This window comes from Mus pahari, chromosome 17, assembly GCF_900095145.1.
Source record: "Mus pahari chromosome 17, PAHARI_EIJ_v1.1, whole genome shotgun sequence".
Lineage (NCBI taxonomy): Eukaryota > Metazoa > Chordata > Mammalia > Rodentia > Muridae > Mus > Mus pahari.
In genome coordinates, this window is record NC_034606.1 from 46,272,613 (window position 1) to 46,295,155 (window position 22,543).

Here is a 22,543-nt window from a genome sequence, read left to right on the forward strand (position 1 = left end):
ATACTGTAAATATTATTTTTAAAGAACATGATATGGTGGGCAGGATGGTGATGGCGCACGCCTTTAATGCCAGCACTTGGGAGGCAGAGGCAGACAGATCTCTGAGTTCAAGGACAGCCTGGTCTACAGAGTGAGTTCCAGGACAGCCAGGGCTACATAGAGAAACCCTGTCTGGAAGGCAGGTATGTGGGGGAAATTTTTGCTTAATAAATTCCAAGTATTGTTTTTTTTTTTAAGGTTTCTTTTAGAAGAGCAAAGCAAACCAAGAATGAGTGAGTGTAGCTGGTGAAAAAATGACCTCTGACCCACACTGCCCGAAGATCTCAAGTTTCTCACTTTCCTAAGCAACAGAAATAAGCCATTATGTAAACAGCCACTTAGTTCAGCCTTCACCTGTGTGGTTTGTCCTATGTGTGTATGTTTAATGCTTACAACCAACAGGCCGTGACTCTTGGGTCTCTCAGAAGCTCAAACAAGCACACATGCCTCGACTCCACTCTTAAGAGTTCTCCAACTGCCAACACCAGGTTTTCATCTATTTATCCGGCCCTAGTTCATCATCACTTTTTTTTATCACTATGCAAAGTAGCAGGTTTCCTTAGTGTTGGTCTCTCTCTCTCTCTCTCTCTCTCTCTCTCTCTCTCTCTCTCTCTCTCTCTCTCCACACACACACACACACACACACACACACACCCTTCCCCTCCCCTTCCCTCCCCTCCTCTCCCACGATCAGCTTTTGACAGACAGGAAAGGATCTCGAGACTTCCTTCAGAGCACTTGCAGACAGTGTCAATGAATAGTTGATAAGGAATGTGATTGAGCAAGGTTCCCTTGCTTCTGCCAACTATGTTCCAGGTGGGAACTCCACTATGAAAGCAATTCTCATTTTCTTGTCTGAATTTGCAAGGTCTCAGGAAGCTGCCTAAAGCAAACTTACTAATTCTGTGTAAAATTTATTTCACATTCCAAAGTCTGTACAAGAATAAATTTCTAACAGCATTTGCAAATGATAAGAAAAATAAACTCCACTGCCAGTCTCAGGGCATAAAGTTCAATAAGCTTAAGAAAGGGCCCAATAAAGTCATAGTCAGAGAAATTTGACTCAAATTACTTAAAAAACAGCATGTAAGGAAAATATTTCTGTTGGTACTATAAAGTTACTGTTTATAAAGAAAAATCATGTATTTAGTTCCCAATTTTGGAGAAAATGTCCAAGATCAGTGGCGGCCTCTGATGAGAAGCCCTGGGGATGCATCAAAATCTAGTGAGTGGCGTAAGAAGGCTGAGCATATGAGGTAGCCTGCCTAACAATCCCTACTGAAAAGCTAAGTGATCTCCTAAGCACGACATCAATCCCTTCCCAGGGGTACACTGTCACCCAACTGCTTTGCTTCTTTCTTAAGCCATCGGTGTGTAAGAACCAAAGCTTCAGCAGAGAAGAACCAAAACCACCTCAGAGTGCTGAGCACAGTTACAGCCCACTTTCCTGGCAGCAGCCTACAGTGTCTCCTGGAACACTGATGAAGAGACCCAGCTTACATTACCTCAGCACATTACTTCACTCCTCTCATTAAACAAACATTTAAACAAAGATCTAAACTTCAGAAATTCCAGCTGAACTCAAGCCTCTATTTAATGGGCACACTGGTCTAATACTTTCTTTCAAGCCTAGTCACACAATTTGCAAACTCATCCCATATTTACAAAGAATATGAGGGGCATAACTGCCACACCTTAAAACTCAGAGGTTTGCTCTTACAGATTATTTTGTTTCTTCCATCGATCAGCAGAACAGCCACGCCCGACTACAAATAAATTTTTTATTCTTTTTAAAAACTTACTTTTCTTCAGTAGTATATACACTGGTTAACTGTCCATGACCCAGTAATAACCTCACAAGCAAGCAGCCTTAATAAAACTCAGTGGTGCTGGGCAGTAGTGACGCACGCCTTTAATCCCAGCGCTTGGGAGGCAGAGGAAGGCAGATTTCTGAGTTCGAGGCTAGACTGGTCTACAGAGTGAGTTCCAAGACAGCTAGGACTACATAGAGAAACCCTGTCTCGAAGAAAAAAAAAACAGTGGTTTACTTCAGGGGGTAAAAAAAGAGATGAAAATAAGCGGGGAATGTGTTAGGAGGAGAGGATAGAGGGAGTGGAAGGAGTAAAATGATTGTATGTGTGTGTGTGCATATTTATATTTATATTTATATTTAAGAGATGTCAAATAGGGGGTGGAGAGATAGTTCAGCGAATAAAGGCACCTGTTGCTCTTACAGAGGACCCAGGTTCTGTTTCAAGCATCCACATATACATGGTAGTTCACAACCATACATAACTCCAATTTCAGGGGATCAGATGCCCTCATGTATCTCTGGGCACCAGACATATTAAGCTGTACACATTCATACAAGCAGGCAAAACATACACATAAATCTATAAAACATTTTAAATCAATCTTAAATTATCAAGTAAAAATTATTTTATAAAACTATTTTAAGACAACTCTACCACTGAAATACTTCTGAAATTGATTCTGAGATTGACAGTTCTTATGTAAGTAATGCTGAGATAGCATGACATGGTCGTGACTGGAACAAGTACAGGAACAACTCTAAAGATCAGACATAAACCACAGAAGGGCCTTAGCAGACATCTAACTCAACAGTCCAGTTTAACAGAGGAAACACCTCAGAGCGAGCTCAGGCAGCATGCGTAACAATATCAATGTTCCAAAGCTTATTACTCACAGAATGGGAATTGTCTCTTTCTTTTGTTGTTGTTTTATTACTTTATACGTATGGGTGTTCTGCTGCATGTATGTCTGTGTAGCATATGCATGCCTGTTGCCTTCAGAGACCAGAGAAGGATACTAGATCCCCTGGAACTGCAGTTACAGATGGTTGTGAGCTATCTACCATGCTGGTGCTGGAAACTGAACCCTGGTTCTCTAGAAAAGTGGTCCAGTCTCAGAATGAGGATTTTGACCTCAAGGGCACGAACAATCCACTGGCCAGCTCAGCTCTCTAGTACCTGCTGCCACATCTCAGAGAATGGTGTTTTACGTGTATGTGCTCCTCTTGTCTCACACATTACTAATCACTGTTCCTCATTATCTACTCATTCGCTACTTGCTACCAAATGCTGTTCTTCAGTCACAGAGTACTGAGCATGGACAAGGTCCTTCCCTGCCTTTACAGAATTTATGGTAATGAGTCAAAACAAAGTACTGATACCTTACAGACAACGTTGTGGGAAAGTTAGTAGTGTAACAACTGGACCTGGCACTGTGCTGCCAATTACACGTGAGAACATTAAACACACAAAGACTACCACCTCACATGGTAAGGACATGGAGAACTGGACTCCAAGCACACACACCACTTACAGTGGGAATACAAACTTCACCTATATTTAACTCTTTGATAGTATGAAACTATCAAACATGCATTAGATGTAACACATTCTAAATGACATAAATCTCTGCCACTTCCTGACATGACACTCTTGGTAACTTAAAACACAGACCCATTTCCTCCTCCTTTAGCATGGTATTAAGCCTGGGCTTGAGTCCCGAGGACAAATAGCTTTTTGCAAATTAGAAGTACTTAAGCTATACACATTCCGCATTCCAACACAAACTCTCTTTTCCTCATTTCCATATTCCTATTATGTTGCTCTTGCTCCGTCCCTCTGACACGTGTCAGCGGAGGCAAACAGACTACTGCAGAGGTAAAGGCAGCTTACTAGGCTTTTACTGGACTCTAATTGCAGCCGTGGGAAATGCCTCTTCTTAGGTTACTAAGCTATTATCAGATAGGAGCCATTCTTAATCTCCCTGGCTCTCTTTTCAGGAGAGTGTGCCAAGTAAAGGTGGAGGAGAAAAGGCCAGGTCCACAGTTACTTAACACACTCTGTGTCCACTACGGACTCTGAACACATTATGTAGCTCCACACAGACACGCCCACCTTGGTTTTATTCATTTTCATTTTATGTGTATGGGTGTTTTATGTGTGTATCTGTGTATTATGTGTGGCCAGAGGAAGCCACACAAAGCATCTCCATCAGAGTGGCCAGCCTCGGAAAACTCGGGGAAGCATGAGCTGCATGCACCATCCCAGTGAAGCTGCAAGAGGGCAGGTCATTTACTCAGCCCTTCACTCAGCAGAAATGTGAGGTCTCTGTACAGGCCATATGCAGGAAAAGTGGAAATCAGCACTTAGAGACTACAGGACCAAACCAAACATGACACACATACAAACATCTTTTATGACGCTAGGAAGATGGCTCAATGAGTAAATTTCTTGCCAGGCAAGTGTAAAGACCTGAGTTCAAACCCCAGAATCCAGATAAAGCCAGGCAGTTGAACATATCTATAATTCTATGCCAAGATGGGAAGCAGAGACAGGAGGACGCCAGGGTGCTTGTGGGACATGATGTACACAACAGCAAACAACACAGAGCTGCTTTAAACAAGTCAAAAGGTGAAGACCAGCACACAGTGGTGTCCCCTGACCTCATGTGTGCTGTAATACACATGTGCCTGCACTCAGATACACAGATACTTTTAAAACGCATCTTTTTTTAATAGTCTCAAGTGTTCACCTGCAGAGTATTTTTTAAACCACCTTTGAAGTATATTTGATAGGGCTAACTAGATGGGTCAGAAGTTAAGAATGCTTACTGCTTTTTCAGTAGTGTGGAGTTCAGATCTCAGCACCCACATCGGGGGCTCACAAACACCTCTAAGTCCAACTCCACGAGAGCCGACGCTCCCTTCTAGCCTATGTGAGCACCTGTAAATATGTACACATATACATAAATCAACACGCACACTGACACAAACATAAGGTATAGCTTACATACATGAAAAAAGTCTTAATGTACAACTGCAATTAAGTTTTGATCAGCTTACACTCTTGTATGACCATTACTTTTCTTTTAAACAAGTGTGTGTGTGTACGTGTGCCTGGGCATACAGAGGTCAGAGGACAAACAACCTCTGTACAGTCAGGTCTCTTCTTGCACTTTTACTCAGGTTCTGGGGATTAAACTTGGGTTTTCCAGTTTGCAGGGATATATAATGAGACCCCACTAAAATTCATTCATGCATGCATGCATACATATGTACACAGATCAAGAAGAAAAAAATGGACAATCCAGTTCAAAGGAAGTTATTATAATAACAGTGAGGTGTTCATACGGATGTGCTGAGGTTTGGGGTTTGATTTATGCACCATGAGGGATTTCAGCGAAGGCCTTGAACTAAGCCAACATTCGACCAGTGAAAGAAATCCCCAGCCGTTGGTTTTACATAGCAGAGACAGACCCTGCTATGTAGCTCAGGCTTGCCCTGAACTTAAGAGCTTCTTGACTTTAATTCCCAAGTGCTGGGGTGACAGATGACTTGATAGGGAACTCTTTTTTTTTTTTTTTCTTTTTTTTTCTTTGTCTTTGTGATAGGGAACTCTTAAACTTAAGCTCCCAGTTACTCAAGCATACATTCAGGCTCGAGTGAAGATATTTTGTTGACATCTAATGTCCATAATCAGTCCATCCTGGCAGAGAAAGCCAGTTTACGTAATGTGGATGTGCTGGATTCGATTCACTGAAGCCTAAGAGCAGCTGCTGGACGTGCTAGTGCAGCTGCGACGGACAACACTAACAAGTGTATACCAGGACTTAGGGGCTTCTGAAGGAAGGCAGAAATCTTAGTCTAGCCTGTGCTACACACCAAGACCCTATCCAAAAGATAAATAAATGTTTTAAAAGGCAGAACTTCAGATTCCTAGAAGAAATCCCACCTTTGGGCAGCAGCAGCAGCAGCAGCCTCACCTCCTGACAAGAGCCCGGCCCTGTCCTTCTGACAGCCAAGTCTATATTAAACTTAAGCCAGCCCTCGTAACCACGTGACCCAAGCCCCACCATAGCCTTTCAGGAGATCTCCGTCCTGGCTCTGTTTCTCCAAGGCTAACTAATACATTTTGGTGCCTGCAAGTCAGATGTTGTGTTAAAACTGCTTAGTGTCTTTGACTTGGAAATGAAGAGTCTGGGAAGATGTTCAGAAGCACAATGGGAAGAGTCCAGATTGCCCTGAACAGGCTGCTGACAGAAGTGCACACGTGAGAGATGAATCTGTGAGGGATCAAAAGCAAGACAGCAGACGCACAGCAGAGAAGGCATACACTGTTTTAGAGCATATAAACATCCAACTGAGGATGGTAGCACATGCCTTTAATCTCAGGGCTCCACAGGCAGAGACTGGCAGATCTCTTGTGAGTTCCAGGCCAGCCAGAGTTCCACGGTGAGACCATGTCTCACAAAAGGTAAAACACTAGAGGATAGCAACACCTCCACCAGGAGAAACCAGGGTACAAATACCTTTCAGGAGAGTCTATGAGGGTTACAGGAACCTCCAGGAACTAAGAAGGGAGGAGAAACAATCTGTAAAAAGAGAAAATAGAGCTGACCTGTAAGAAGTGGAACTTTCAAACACAGACTTAGTGAGATTTCTGAGCAATATCCTAAATCTATAGCCTAGTTTCTTATTACTGTTTACAATATCATGTAAGGGAAAAACTAATGATAGAAATGTTAAATGAGGGCTGGGCGTGGTGGCGCACGCCTTTGATCCCAGCACTCCGGAGGCAGAGGCAGGCAAATTTCTGAGTTCAAGGCCAGCCTGGTCTACAGAGTGAGTTCCAGGACAGCCAAGGCTATACAGAGAAACTCTATCTTGAAAAACCAAAAAAAAAAAAAAAAAATTGTTAAATGAAAAACAGATCTAATAGCTGGAGACAAAGCTCAGTGCCTGTTATTGCTACTCTTGCAGAAGTCCCATGTTTGGTCCCCAGCTTCGCCGGTCAGCTCACAACTGCCTAGAACGCCAGCTCCAAGGGATATATATGATGCCTTTTAGCAGCCAAGGGCACCTGCACAGATATGGCATACAGACAGACACACAAAAACACATTCAAACTTTTAAATTTTTTTTTAAAAGAGAAAATTGGCCAGGCAGTGGTAGCACACGCCTTTAATCCCAGCACTTGGGAGGCAGAGGCAGGTGGATTTCTGAATTTGAGGTCAGCCTGGTCTACAGAGTGAGTTCTGGGAAAACCAGGGCTACACAGAGAAACCCTGTCTTGAAAAACCAAAAAATAAAAAGAGAGAGAGAGAGAGAGAGAGAGAATCTGACTTGATGATATAGAAAATTCTCAGTTTATCTTGATCACAAAAGATGATAAAATTAGAGATTCACTATTAAGAAAGCATTTGATGGAGGAGAAGCTACGGGTGTGAGTGAACAACCTTTCACTAGAGTTAAAGTCTGTGACTCATTCAACCCTAAGCAGAAGCTAAGAATAGAGATGAGGTTATCCAGCAAGGCTCTATGGAGGACCCTCTTGACTAATAAGAATTCCTGAGATATACACAAGAGACCCACAAAGTTTCTGAGAATGCTTTATGAGCAGAAATACTGCACGCTTTGGCTTAAAGGACAAAGTGAAATAGAGATCAATCATGTCAGGACTCCATGGTTGCACCCCAGCACCGGTGGCTATCAGAATTCTACATGGAAGAACCAGACCAATGGAACTACTCAGAACACTGACAGGGAGGGACTTAGTTTAAAGAATACCTTTTTTTTTTTTTTTTTTTTTTTTCCCCAAGACAGGGTTCTTTGTATCTATAGACCAAACAAACTCTGTAGACCAGGCTGGCCTCAAACTCAAGGAGATTCACCTGCCTACCTCCTAAGTGTTTAAAGGTGTGCAACACTACTGCCCTGGTAGTTAAAGAGTACTTATTTATATTTATACATGTGTGGTATGGGGCTGTATGTGGGCACACACATACCACAGCACACATGGAGGTCAGAGCACAACTTTCAGGAGTCCATTCTCTCTTTCTACCACGTGGGTCCTCAGAGATCACACTCGGGTCATCGGGCATGGAGGTAAGTGCCTTTACCCATGTTACCCACCCATCTCTGTGGTGCAGAGTTGAATAGTCAGGATTACTCTTGCTGTGATCACAGTTTATCAAAGAAGTCAGGACAGGAACTCACGCAGGGCAGGAACTTGCAGGCAGGAGCTGATGCCCAGGCCATGGAGGGTGCTGCTTACTGACTCCTTCCTTGTGGTTTGCTCACTTACAGACCTCAGGACCACCAGCCCAGGGACAGCCCCACCCACAATGGGCTGGGCCCTTCCCCGTCAATCACTAAGAAAGAAAATGCCCTCCAGGCTGGCCTACATCATGATCCTATGGAGGCATTTTCTCAATCTAGGTTCCCTACTCTCAGATGTCCATAGCTTGACTCAAGATGACATAAAACTAACCAGCACACCCAGAATTTTTTCCTAACATTCATTTAGTATATACACGTGTGAATGCACTCATGACACAGCATGTGTGTGGGTGAATGCACTCATGACACAGCATGTGTGTGTGTGAATGCATTCATGACATAGCATGTGTGTGTGTGAATGTACTCATGACACAGCATGTGTGTGGGTGAATGCATTCATGACACAGCATGAGTGTGGATGTCAGGATATCCTGAGGGACTGGGTTCTCTTTTACCATGTGAGTTCTGGAAATGAAACCCAAGTCATCAGACTTGAATGTAAGTGCCTTTATTTGCTGAGCCATCTAGTCAGCACAGCGGAGAGGAAAGTGTGACATGGGTAAATCTTGAATACATTATGCTAAGTGAACTAAACCAACCTCAAGAGACAAATATTACATGCTTCCATAAATATGAGGTACTTACAGCAGTAAAAGCACGGCAAAAGAAGCTACAGAAATGCATCAGTGAGCACAAGCACCTGCAGGAGGATGCAACCTCAGACCCCAACACCCACAGAAAAAGTTGGGCGTGTGCACATCTGCAATCCTAGTACTGCTGTGGGTATAGACAAGAGAACTGCTCAGGCCTATGGCAGGCAGCATCACTCCAGATACACTGAGAGATCCTGACAGAATGAATGGAAAGTGATAGAACAGGACACATAATGTCTTCCTATGACCTCTGCATTTGCACAGACATGAGCACTTGTACACACTAGTGTGTACACAACACACACACACACACACACATCCTAACAAAAGTATAAGACCAATTGCCAGTGCTGGAGGCAGAGTAGAAAGGGAAGTTTTATTGTTAGTGGTCATAGAGCTGCAACTCTGCAAGATAAGGGGGCTCAGGATGGAGGGTGATGATGGACAGTTGTATAATGACAAGAATGTGCCCAATACTGCTAACAATACACTAGAAAATAGCTATGGTGGGAAACATTAACTATATTTTAACTGCTTCTCAGCAATTACAATTTGGTATTAATAATACCAAATTTATTACCACTTAACAGAGGGAAAAAACCAATTCAATTGCAAAGATACACTACTCTTCAGGTAAAGAGGAGGAAGAGTGGATACCAAAGCCATAGGCAACGAGGGCAGTCTCAAGTTACAGAGAAGTACTCCCAGACTTTGGAACCTGCCAAGTCAGGTTCCCTGCCAGGTTCTGAAAATGCCTGAGGCTCTTGCATATTCTCTCCCTCTCCCTCTCTCACTCCCCCCCTTCCTCCATCCCTCATTATGGAAACATTCATAACTGCTATACTGTGCCTTCTGCACTTGTCCCAGAGAACAGACAGCTTCCCCCTTTTGATGATATCACGTTTTATTTTGGGGTCCAGCAACATGACTCAAAGAGCACCTGCTCCAGAGCCTGACCATCCAAGTTCAATCCTTGGGAACTTCACGGTGGAGAGAGCCAAGAGCTGCAAATTGCCTCTGAACTCTACATTTGCACCGCAGCACATGTGTGCAAACACAGGCACACAAGCACGCTAAAAAGGTAATTTTTAATAATTTTAAAGAACTGGTATCTCGGAGCTGCTGATGCACAAATGAGATTGCAGAGGCATTAGCTCAGACTGAAGTTGTACTGGGTTGAGATTTTCAGGGCCACTGGAATGAATTAATGTATTTTAACGTGGGACAGTAAGGAACTTCTAGAGGGCAGAGAACAGACTACAAGAAGCTAAAAATGACGTCCAAATAGCCACATCCGAATTCCTATAACCAGTGCCTGGGACTTTAAATCAAGAGGAGGGGAGACAATGAAAAGAGAAGGTGAATCTTTATAATTGAATTAAGGAGTTTGTAATGGGGAGATCAGCCTGGATTGTCAGGTAGGCTCATGAGTCTAAAGAGAGTCATAGGTCCTGTAAAAGAAGAGGAAGAAAGAACTTTGACAAATAGGAAAAAATAGCAGTAAACATTTCAAGGCTAATGTATACTGGACACTTCTACAAACCAAGAAACACCAGTGGCCACCAGAAGTCCCCCACCTAAAGCTTCTGAAAGAATGTGGCCCTTGTGACGCTTTGATTCTGGCCAGAGGGTCTGACTTCCCACATCTGACCTCCTAGTCTTTAAAAGAAGAAGGGTGAACACAGAGACCTGCCACAGCACTGCAGCACAGTAACTTAACAGAGCCTGCTTAGACCTGGGGACTGGGGGGGAGGGAAAGCGATGTGATGACAGACGTGTGTGCTGAAGACAGAATTAACAACACTGCTGAGGACTGGCTCCTGTGAAGTAGGAGACACTGAGGAGAGGGCACGGCTCTGGCCTGAAGTCTGCCACCTCAGGAAACTAGGGAGAACATGCTGACTCCGCAATACCCATGTCAGGGCAACCACCGTGAAAACTGTTTAGCTGACTGAGGGTGGACAGAGAAAGGATTCTCATCACTGAATCTGATCACTCTTCTGCTTTTTCTGGTTTTCTTACTGGCTGTATGCTGTCCTTACCGTGTTTAGCTCTAATCTTCTATACATAAAAATTCAAATAAGAACATGACAGATCTGCAAGAAAACATGTTGAAGGGCACGTGAGCCAAAGGAAATATACTTAGCACTCTGTCCTTTAAGCCTAAAGAGACAGGATCAGAAAGTGAAGTGCCAGTCATCAGTTGAGTGTTTACAGAGCTCTACTACGCAGCATGACAGCCACTACGCTGATGCTGAGCATAGAGCAGCAGGAAAGGGATAGCTTTGGACCCTAACATCACAGAAAGACAGGCGTAAGTAACTAGACAGGGGTGAGAGATGGTGACGAAGTTAGTAAAGTACTTGCCTCCAAGGCGTGAGGACCTGAGTTCACACTACAAAACCCATGTTAAAAACAAACAACAAACAAACACTGGACACCGTGACATATGCCTATAAGCCTAGCAGTGTGGAGATGGGGTGCAGAGGGAGGCACACCACTGAAAGCTCACACCAGTTAGTGTAGCCTACTTGGCAAAGTTCTAGACCAATGAGACCCTGTGGAAAACAAGAGTGGGAAGTCACCTGTGGGCCACTCCTGGTTGGCAACTTGACTACATCTGGTATTAACTCAAACCTAAGTGGCTGGGCACACCTGTGAGGGGTTTTTCTTACATCACTTCAAGTAGGAAAACCCACCTTTAATCCAGATCTTTTGAGAGATAGAAAGAGCCACCTTTAATCTGGACACACCTGCTGGCAGCCAACATAAAGGACGGGAAGGAGTCCTTTGCTCATTGCCTGCTTGTTCTGGCTCTTGCTGGCAAGTGTAGTCCTCCACTGGCTTCAGACCCTACGTCTTCAGGACTCCAGCAAATACTCAAGGCCAGCTGAGACACCTAGCCTTGTGGACTGAAAAACTACTGGATCCTTGGACCTTCCATTGGTAAAAAGTCATTTTTGGACTGACTGGAACAAAACCTGTAAGCCGCTCTAATAAATACCCTTCATATGTGTGTATGTGTGTGTACATATGTAAGTATAGATGTATATACCCATTTACAAACATATATATGTACATAAGTATTCATATACATACAAATATATGTACATATATGTGACTATGTACATACATTATATGTGTATATATACACAGAAAGATTCATTTTATAAGTTCTGTTCCTCTAGAGAGCCCTGACATACCCAGTACCTGAGGAATGGGACCAACATTATCTCTGATCTCCATACAAATGTGCACATGTACAGCATACAAACACGCATACACATGCAAACTAGACATTTAAAAAAGTGACTGTGGCTAGTGTGATCCAGACTGATGATTGGAGAGACCTGCCACACGGGAAAGGCGGGTGGGTGAGCAATGAGAACGCTAACTTCCGAGAGCTTTGGCTCCAGCAGGAGCCTTCTGAGTTTTCTATGCTCACTTCATGAAGTGTTGCAGAGCATTCAAACGTCCCTTACCACTCTCCAAACAGAACAAAGGTACACTGGAATTAGCTCAGTTGTATTTAGGCACCCAACGGGTTACTAGACATGTTGAAAATAAAATGCCGTGGACGGCTTGCCCAAATTGCCAATGTTATGTCCAGTCTTCAAGCATTTTGATTTTTTTTTTCAGGTTTATCTTCAGAATCAGCTTTTAGATAAATGTTACAAAAGAAAGCATTGTAATTGTGCCACGGAATTCCTGATTTAAAATAATTGCCTGATTCAATGTACAGAGATCAATACGGACACAAAATGAACCATACCCTCCTATAAGCCACTACTAAAATGTATTTTGTTTCAAAATATTAATAACATGCTTTCATTTGCTGTGCCCCCATTCCAGGCCATCCTTTCTCACTTTAAAAACAGAGATAAAAAAAAAAAAGTCTGGGCAGAAAGAGACATAGCAGCAGTGTGAAGCAGGCCACTGATTTATAAACCACAGCAGCATGAATGCCATTACCCTGGGATGCTTCTGCAGAGGGAAGCCCTAACTGGGACTCCCCCTAAGAGGCTGAGGCAGGAAACTGACCTGAAGGCCAGGCTGGCCTAGCAAGCTCAAGGTCAGCCTAGGCTATGAAGCAAAATCCTGTCCCAATCAATCAATCAAGATAAAACTACAATATAGCTGCTGTGGTGACATACTACTTTAATCCCAACATTCAGGAGGCAAAGGAAGGTTGATCTAAAACAGTGATCGTCACTTACAGCAAGGGTTAAAAATAACTTTTGTTTGCTGTTTGGGGAGTTTTGTTTTTGTTTTTGTCAGGGTTTCTCTGTGTAGCTTTGGCTATCCTAGAACTCATGCTGGCCTCAATTCAGTGAACTCAGAGATCCACTTGCCTCTACCTCCCAAGTGCTGGATTAAAGGCCTGCATCACAGCCTCCAATCAAAATAACACATTTTTTTTTTTAAAGATTTATTTATTTATTATATGTAAGTACACTGTAGCTGTCCTCAGACACCCCAGAAGAGGGAGTCAGATCTCGTTCAGGATGGTTGTGAGCCACCATGTGGTTGCTGGGATTTGAACTCTGCACCTTTGGAAGAGCAGTCGGGTGCTCTTACCCACTGAGCCATCTCACCAGCCCAAAATAACACATTTTTAATGTCTAAATTCCTGCCTCACCTCAGCTTTTTCCTTCTGAATCTCATGTTGCCCAAGTTGGCCACTCCTCCCCAGTCTAAAATTATAAGTATGTGACACCAGACCCGATCTATGTGATACTGGGGATTGGCCCCAAGAATCTGTACATGCCAGGAAAACACTCTACTAACTGAACTATATCCCTAGCTCCTTACTTCTACTTTGTAAAGGAATGACAGCACACATATGGCAAACTAAAAAATAGCCATTAAATTTCTACATATAAAATTAAGAGCCAGGTATGGTAGTTCATGTCTGTATTCTCAGAACTTGGGAGGCTGAAATAACAGGACTGCTGAGTGTTCTAAACTAGCCTAGGCTACCCAATACAAGCTTCAGGCCAGCCTGGCCTATTGTGATAGACCCTATCTCAAAAAATTAAAAAGGTTATGATTTAGACTTCAGGTGTAGCTTAGTGGTAGGATATTTGCCTAGCATGTACTTTGGGTTCAATCCCCAATACTACAGGGAAAAAAACTAAAGTGTCAAGCATCATTAACACCAAAGGCAACATGGTATATCCTAAAGTATGAAGAGAGGAAAACCTTCCAAGTCCCTGTAAATTTTTGTGGTAGTGAAAATATGTACAAACTAACCATGACAGAGAGAGCCTGGCATCACTTACACAATTTACAATTAAAAAGACACTGAAGCACTAACAAAAAAATTCTAAAAATTTGGACATTATATAGTATACCCATATTTGGTTAAGTATTTATTAAGTGGTTTTAAGATGTGAAGCCTCCACTGCAGGAATGACAACTAAACACATATAAGGAATGGGACCAGGAGTATCTTGGAAGTTAGAACACCTTGACTATTGTCACAAAGAACTCTCACTCTGACATTACCCACTAGCCATGCAGAGACGGCACAGGATCAGCCAGAGACATGAGGCGGTGGCCAGTATAGCTCATTAATTCAGACACTAGGGTCCAAACACTGGCTGTGGCCTTCCTGAGTTTGCTCCTCTCTCAGCACTGCTTACCACTGTGAGACCCGCTGTGGAGAGCTGATGACAGCCACACAACACCACAGTAAGGAAGAGTGACTCTAGTTCTGCCCTTATACTTCCCTTAATAATTTATTTTTATTTTATGTGATTGGTGTTTTGCTTGCATGTATGTCAGTGTGAGGCTGTCAGGTCTTAAGAGTTACCATTATGAGCTGCCATGTAGGTGCTGGGAATTAAACCTGGGTCCTCTGGAAGAGCAGTCAGTGCTCTTAACTGCTAAGCCATGTCCTAGCCCCCAGCCCTTACTTTTGATGTAACTTTATTGGCTACTGGACTTGGAGAGTCAGACATTTTTCATATTATACTCATTAAGATTCAGTTTTTTAATATTTGAGCAAAAATGTCAAAGAATCAAAGCCACCAAGATGACAGAGACCTGTAAACAGCACATCTATATCAAATTCAAGTAAAAACTGAAGAACGAGCCGGGCATGGTGGCACACGCCTTTAATCCCAGCACTCAGGAGGCAGAGGCAGGTGGATTTCTGAGTTCGAGGCCAGCCTGGTCTACAAAGTGAGTTCCAGGACAGCCAGGGTTATAAAGAGAAACCCTGTCTCGAAAAACCAAAAAAAACAAAAAAACAAAAACAAACTGAAGAACACTCTAGGTTTCAAAATGAACTATCTAGAGCAGTAACCCCAGCACTGGGAAAGCACAGGGAGGAGGGTCACGAGTTCAAGGCTAACCTCAGCCATATTTTAACTTCAAGGCCAATCTGGAGTTAAAAAATAAAAAATTCATGGGCCGCTCATCAGGTCTCATTTGCAAGAGAGATTCCTAAATGTATAATATGAAGAGTGAGGGCCAAGCATGGTGGAGCATTCCTTTAATCCTGGAACTTAAGAGGCAGAGGCAGGCGGGTCTCTGAGTTCCAGACAAGCCTAGTCTACAGAGGTAGTTCCAGGGCTACACAAAGAAACCCTGTCTTGACCACCACACCCTACCCCCAAAGAGTGAGGAGTAACAAACCAAACACAAAAATAAAAATAAGATATTTGAAAAAAAAAAAAGAGACTTTTCAGAACACTCCTTCCAAGGACTGTACAGTGCCCTCATCACTGGGTCCATGTAGCTTAACCACGGTGGGGGAGTGGCCCAGACTCGGCTATTGAACCCTCAAATCACTTCACCTGAGAAACTACACCATGAAAAAGTTGAACGTCAACAACTGAACTACTTCAGGAGCTCCCCTCCTGGCCCCATGGCCCCTTCATACAAGGAGTCTAATGTCTTCCATCTTCAGACAGGACAGAGTTAATTAAGGTGTGGTGGCTTAGGCCTATAATCTTAGCAATTGGAAGGTGGAAGCAAGAGGATCAGAAACGGGATACAGGAGAAATGACAGCAGGTCTATGTATGAGGTACCTGGATCATGTCACATAAAAATATCTATTCAGGTGTCCTTGTCACACACAAAAATAAAAATCTGACCCATATTTTCCTGTTAGACAAAAATCATGACTTTGTGGTTTCAAAGACCCAGATAGTTTAATTCATTTCTATTTCCACAAGTTAGTTTCATCCTGAGGCAATCCATGTAAAAGGACTAATGTCTGTGAGGGATTTGTCCCTTCCTGGAGGGGGAATTGTCACACTATCCGTTCTTTCAATTCCTAAACTTCTACACTCCACACTGGCAGCTCCTTTTGCTTTCTGTGCCTTTACGATTCCCTCAGAGTAACTTCTCTTGAAGCCTTAGCCACACCTTTTCTTGTCCTGTGTCCTTCCTTTCGCCTCTCAGTTCTCTTCCAGCACCTCTAAGTACTGCATCTGAACCCACTCTGCAGAAGTATGACCCAGCACCTCTAGGTACTGCATCTGAACCCACTCTGGAGAAGGATGACCCAGCACCTCTAGGTACTGCATCTGAACCCATTCTGCAGAAGGATGACCCAGCACCTCTAGGTACTGCATCTGAACCCACTCTGCAGAAGGATGACCCAGCACCTCTAGGTACTGCATCTGAACCCACTCTGCAGAAGGATGACCCAGCACCTCTAGGTACTGCATCTGAACCCACTCTGCAGAAGGATGACCCAGCACCTCTAGGTACTGCATCTGAACCCACTCTGCAGAAGGATGACCCAGCACCTCTAGGTACTGCATCTGAACCCACTCTGCAGAAGGATGACTCAGCCATTCAAAGGACAGTCTAAGGGAAACACACACCCTTAGCAAGCAACCGTGCTCTTGCCTTAACTGCAGTTAAACTCAATAAAGCTGCTGGGAGGTGAGGTGGGTGTGGTGGTGTGTGCCTCTAATCCCAAAACCAGGAGGTAGAAGCAATGGGCTCTTGAGAGCTCAAAGTCAACCTGACTACTCACAGGGTTCCAGGACAAGACCTCGTTACAGAGCAAACCAACTAGCACTGCACTCGACTTTGCAAAATCAACATTAGCTATCCTACGGGAGACGGCGAGATGGGTCTGGGCATAAAGGCATCGACCACCAAGTCTTGACAACGCGGATTCCATCTCCAAGATCCACAGATGGAAGGGAAAAAAACCTGCAAGTTATCCCCTGACCACACCACACCACACCACACACACATACAGAAAGAGAGAGAGAGAGAGAGAGAGAGAGAGAGAGAGAGAGAGAGAGAGAATATGAATTATCTAGACTAGTTGAACTAGAAAAACAAACCTAACTACCAATAGCCGACATTTAAATGAATCCTTCTGAATAAAAAAAAAAAATCGACAGTCATTCATTCATCTTTCAGACTCCAGCCTCATGCACTCATGTCAACATATACGCCACTGCCAAGAACCATAAATCATGACAATGGGATGGAAAGTTATTCTGAGAAGCTTACACTTTTTTAACCCCATTTTAACAATATAAAGCATATACTATCTTCATCCCCATTTCACAGCTAGTAAGTCACAAAACGAGCACCAGCCACAGAACCAGGAGTGGGGCCACCACTCCATCAACCTGCCTGACTCTAGTATTCACACTAACTATTAATACTCTTCAGCTGCTTGTCTATCATTCTGATAACTTATCATTTTCTCCAGTACCAGACAAACAACTCCACCTTACTTTACAGAGAAGACCAAATATTTGCCCTTAATGTTAATGGTGACAGACTGCTTAAAATGTTCCATATATACTGAAGGTGTGGCTCAGTGGGAAAGTACTCACCTAGCATGCATGAAGCCCTGGGTCCTAAATGCAGCATCTCAGAATCCTTACCACCTGGCATTCATTTCTTATATCATCCTCCCCCCAATGTATTAAGAAACAGAATACTGGAGAAATGATAGTCTGTGACCTCTAAACCTAAAGCACAAACCCAGGATAGCATTGGGTAAACTCTGGAAAAGGCACTATGAGGAGGAACTGGGTCAACCCTCTAGAAAGCACCAAACTGTCAGCTCCATGGGCAGTCACATGGAGGAGGATCCGCCAGCCTCAGCTAGGTTTTCAGGTAACTACCCGACCACCTAACACACCACAGTCTCTTTCAAGTCCCTGGCCCACTCAGCCAAGCTGCCCCCAAGTGCCTGACTCACAGGAGGCAAAGGCAGGCAGATTTCACGAGTTCAAGGCCAGCCTGGTCTACAGAGTGAGTCCCAGGACAGCCAGAGCTACCCTATCTTGAAACACCTCCCACCCCACCCCACCCTCTAAAAATAGTGACTAGTTCACTGATTTTCTTGTTTAGGGGGTGGGTGGGTTGTTTTGTGAGTTTTTTCTCTTTTCAATATGTATATGTCTGTGAATGTGGTGTGTGCATAAGTATGTAGGTACACAAGAATACAGAGGCCAAAGACTGTTGTCTGAGATCTGCTGCTGCTCTCTGCCTTATTCCTTTGAGGCAGGGTCTCTCCCTGAACACGAAGCTTGCTTCCTGCCTCCCACCCCAGACTGGAAGCCCCAGGGATCCTCCTGTCTGCCTCTGCCTCAGTTCTGGGGTTACTGGCATTGGTGGGACCAAGCCAGCTTGTTTCATAGGTGCTGAAATCCAAACCCGGTCTCTTCTTGTTTTCTTTCCAAGCAAAGGCTCTTTACTGCTGAACCGCCTTTCCAGCTGTTTTATTTTCTTGAGAAACGCTGCCCTTGAACTCTTCTCCATCTACCTGTCTTGGTTTCCTGAATTATGGAGCTATAGGGGTAAGTCACCATGCCTGGGAAGTGTCCTTGATTTCCAGACTGCATAAAGACCTCTCCCATCGACAGTGACCACCCTCCTTCCTCTGTGTGTCCATCTGTAAGTCATGCCTAATGTTCACCCCATGTCTGCAACCATCCATGTCTTCCTTTTCTGTTTTTAAAGCCTTTCAAAATCCAACAGAAAGCATGGTACAGAGGCAACCTTATAGGTGCAACAACACTATGAACTAACCAGTAGCCCCAGAGATCGTGTCTCTAGCTGCATATGTAGCAGAAGATGGCCTAGTCGGCCATCATTGGGAAGAGAGGCCCCTTGGTCTTGCAAACTTTATATGCCCCAGTACATGGGAATGCCAGGGCCAAGAAGTGGGAGTGGGTGGGTAGAGGAGCATGGCGGGGGGGGGGGGGGGGGAGTATAGGGAACTTTCCGGATAGCATTTGAAATGTAATGAAGAAAATACTAATAAAAAATTGAAAAAAAAAAAAAATACCACAGGGCTGGTAGAGTGTTCTTGCAAGCATGAGGCCATGTGTTCAAACACCAGCCCTGAAAGGGGGCAAAAGAGCCTGACTAACGCCTTTTACATAGTGGGCATCAAGGAATGCTATAACAGTGGTTCTTGCCTTCCTAGTGTTTCGGGCCTTTAATTCTTCATGTTGAGGTGACTCCCAACCATAAAACTGTTTTTGTTGCTACCTCATAACTGTGATTTTGCTACTGTTATGAACTGCAATGTAAATATTTTTGAAGGTGGTTTGCCGAAGGGGTCATGACCCACAGGTTGAGGACCACTGTTACGGACTGTTCAGTTCCTTCCTTTTGTCTGGCCTGAGTGCTCATAACTGTTTCTGGAATGCCAGGAAGCCAAGCTCAGTTTCCTCCTTCTGGGATGGTCTTTATCTTGTCCAGTGGAATTAAGATACACCTCAAACACCATCTTCTCTTTAAACTTTGCCATCAATTCTTTTTTTTTTTTTTTTAAAGCTGTCTTGACATTCTCCTACAATTCTGGGTTTGCACCCAGACTTTATTTCACCTTACTGGAACCACCTGTCACTCTTTCTGCCCCTCGAGACCAGGGACCATATCTGACCCATCTTGATCTCAGCTCAGAAAAACACCCGGCACATTACATGCCTTGGAACAAAGGGTCTGCTGAAGGAATAAATGAAGTCATTACTTTAGAAGTATCCATAATTACTACTGGGTGACCCAAACTTTATGGTTTTGCCCTTTATGGGCTAAGATCCTGTTTTATACTTTTCTGAATCCCTCCCTCGCAGCATTTGGCAGAGTATTAAGGACATGGAAAGTCTGCAATAAATACTTTTGGATGATGGGAGACACATTACACTTCTCTCTCTCTCTCTCTCTCTCTCTCTCTCTCTCTCATGATTTAAAAACTTCCCCTAGTGAATATGACTCTGAAAGGCCTTGTTAAAAAGGACACTTCTCAAAAATTCGGGCAAAGAACTGAACGAAATTCAAGCTCAAGCGCTGGACTACAAACATTTTTCTTTGGATCTCTCTCTGAAGAAAGCAGTAGCAGGCTCCGTCTTTCCAAGGCACAGGCCTTTAATCCCAGCACTCAGAAACCAGCAGGCAGGCAGAACTCTGGACCCAAGGCCAGCCTGATCTACTTAATAAGTTCCAGGCCAGCCACAGCTACACAGTAAGACCCCACTTTAAAAACAACAACAACAACAACAACAAAAAAAAAAAAAAAAAAACAGCCAACTATCAGAAAGCCCTCTGCTTTGCTATGAAAGAGACAAACACCAGTAGATGAAAATCAGTTTTTCAGCCAAGGGTTCCCCTCCCTACAGGGATGGGACTGTGGGCCAGTTGGCTGTACCATTTTACCCTTGGAAGGCGATTCACTTTCAACAATAACACTTCATAAGTGGACGTTTTTGGTGGAAGGGGCTTCTACAGTAAAGCCCTTAAGTTTGACTTCTTGAACATAAAGATCGAGCTGCAGGCTTTAGCTTCAGACCTCAAAAACTTATAATCTGGGGACATTCCGGACACTTTATGGATTTTAAAACTATGTAAACCCATGAAGCATAGGTGTAATTTCATCATATTTAAGTAATGAGGTTCACATTCTTAGTCTTCACACACTTTATGCCAAGTATTCGGGCAAGCAGTAAACTGACCACCAATCCGTCCTTTGGTTCTGTCATTTAACAAAGAGAAATCCTGACAAAGACAATATATACTGCACTCATACTCCTATCCAGCAGTTCTCAACATCAGGATACTCGTCTTTTCTTGGATCCCTTCCTTGTATGTGTTGAACACCGTTCCAAGCGTTTTATACGAATTCTTTCATTTACCATCTACATTCCAATGTAATAGGTATTGCTAGTTCCATTTTCCAGATAAGCGATCTAAACGTAGGTTTGCTAATCTAACAAGAAAAGCTCCAGCACTAACCACTCTATAGTATTAGTGTTTTCTTATGGTGCGAGGAGGGCGGAAGTCATCAAAGGTACATAGACAGACAAACAGTCACCACACACACACGAGACGGACACTTCTTTGGCGGTCAAGTTTCAAATCTGCGGAGCCCTGTAGACCTGGAGGCACCCATGCTGCTCTACCGTCGTCAGGTCCAGGTGAACCTCCTTGCCACGAGAAGCCTGCGGATTGCACCCGGATCCTCCAGGTTTGCACAAGGGCCGGGAGAAAGCGCTCGACCGGTCCCAAGCAGATTACACACACTCGGGGTGCAGCCAGGGCGGGAACCTAGCTGCTCCCTAGCAAGCACAGCCCTGCAAGGCGGTGCACAGGTGCACGGTCGCCACCCGACTGTCCGGTCGAGTGACCAGGGCTTTGAGACCCCAGCCCCTTGGGAAAGGGCGGGACTGGAGTGGAGGACTGCGGGAGGCAATCCCGGGCTCGGAGCCCACAACGCCCGGCCGGTCCAGGGCACACACGGAAGGGTCGCGGGGAGAAAGGATGCTCGAGCGGGGCGGGGCCTGTGGGGGAGGGGGACCCTGCCCGAACTCTCACTCACCGCCTCGTTCGCCTCCTGGCCCGGGCTCCGCGGCTCGCCCCACTCCGGTGCCAGCCGCTTACGTATCCTCCCGAGCCTCTAGGACCAGTTAGGCTGCACCAAGATGGGGGGAGGTCCGCTCAAGCCGAGGGAGCGTGGCGAGCGGGAACGAGGGGGTGGGGAGGGTGGGACGGTCGTTCTCGCCGCCGGGGACACCGCAGACACGACCGCCGCCGGCTCCACTCAGCCACGGAAGCTGCGGGCCCTCCCACCACACCGGGTCCCGCCTCCGCACCCTCCCCCCGCCAGGGAGCGACAGCCGTGTCGACCAATCAGAAACCTAGCGCCGCCAGGGCTGGCCCGACTTAGGGGGCGTTCGCCGAAGGAAGAGGCGCGAGGAAGGCTAGTACGGCGGCGCGACTTCCTGTGACTGACAGCACAGAGCAGCCAATCGGTAACTGAGAGATGACTTCATCGCTGAGGGAAAGTCTGGAACTGGCGGAGCGGCCGCCAAGAGGTGGGAGGAGGTCGGCGATGAGCCGGGGGGCGGAGTCTGGGTCTTAAAGAGACCGTAACCCATCTGATCACCCTGTCAAAGGAAGGGTGACCGCGGAGCTACCTAGGGTTCGGTGCCCAGCCTGGAGGTTGACTGCAAAAATCCTGCAGTCTTCATCTCGGTCCTTCCGCCTGTCTTTGCTCCGCGGGGACTCCCAAATCGATTATTTCACATTCGCATTTCCCGAAAGGACACAATAAATTCCGCTCTGGCCTGGAGCCCTGAACTCTGTCATGTCCCTGCCCTTCCGTGGCCAAGCGCTTTCTTTCTCAGAGTCGGTTCTTCTCTGGTAAAAGGATTGACACCTACCTGCCTAGACTGTTGAGATTATTTATCAACAGCGGAAGTGCTTGCAGCTGGAGGGAAAGGGTGAATGAACCCAGATTTTATCCGGGGCCTCACTGCACTAAAT

General features: G+C 44.8%; 1 protein-coding gene across 1 annotated transcript in view; it reads right to left on the bottom strand.

Moving 5' to 3' along the window:
* Positions 1 to 21,847, bottom strand: part of Mrtfa (myocardin related transcription factor A) — a 177,761-nt gene extending 155,914 nt beyond the window's left edge. The window contains exon 1 of the mRNA XM_021216568.1: positions 21,597 to 21,847. The gene's annotated coding sequence lies outside the window, so the exon portion shown is untranslated. The remainder of the gene's footprint in view (positions 1 to 21,596) is intronic.
* Positions 21,848 to 22,543: the final 696 nt, after the last annotated feature.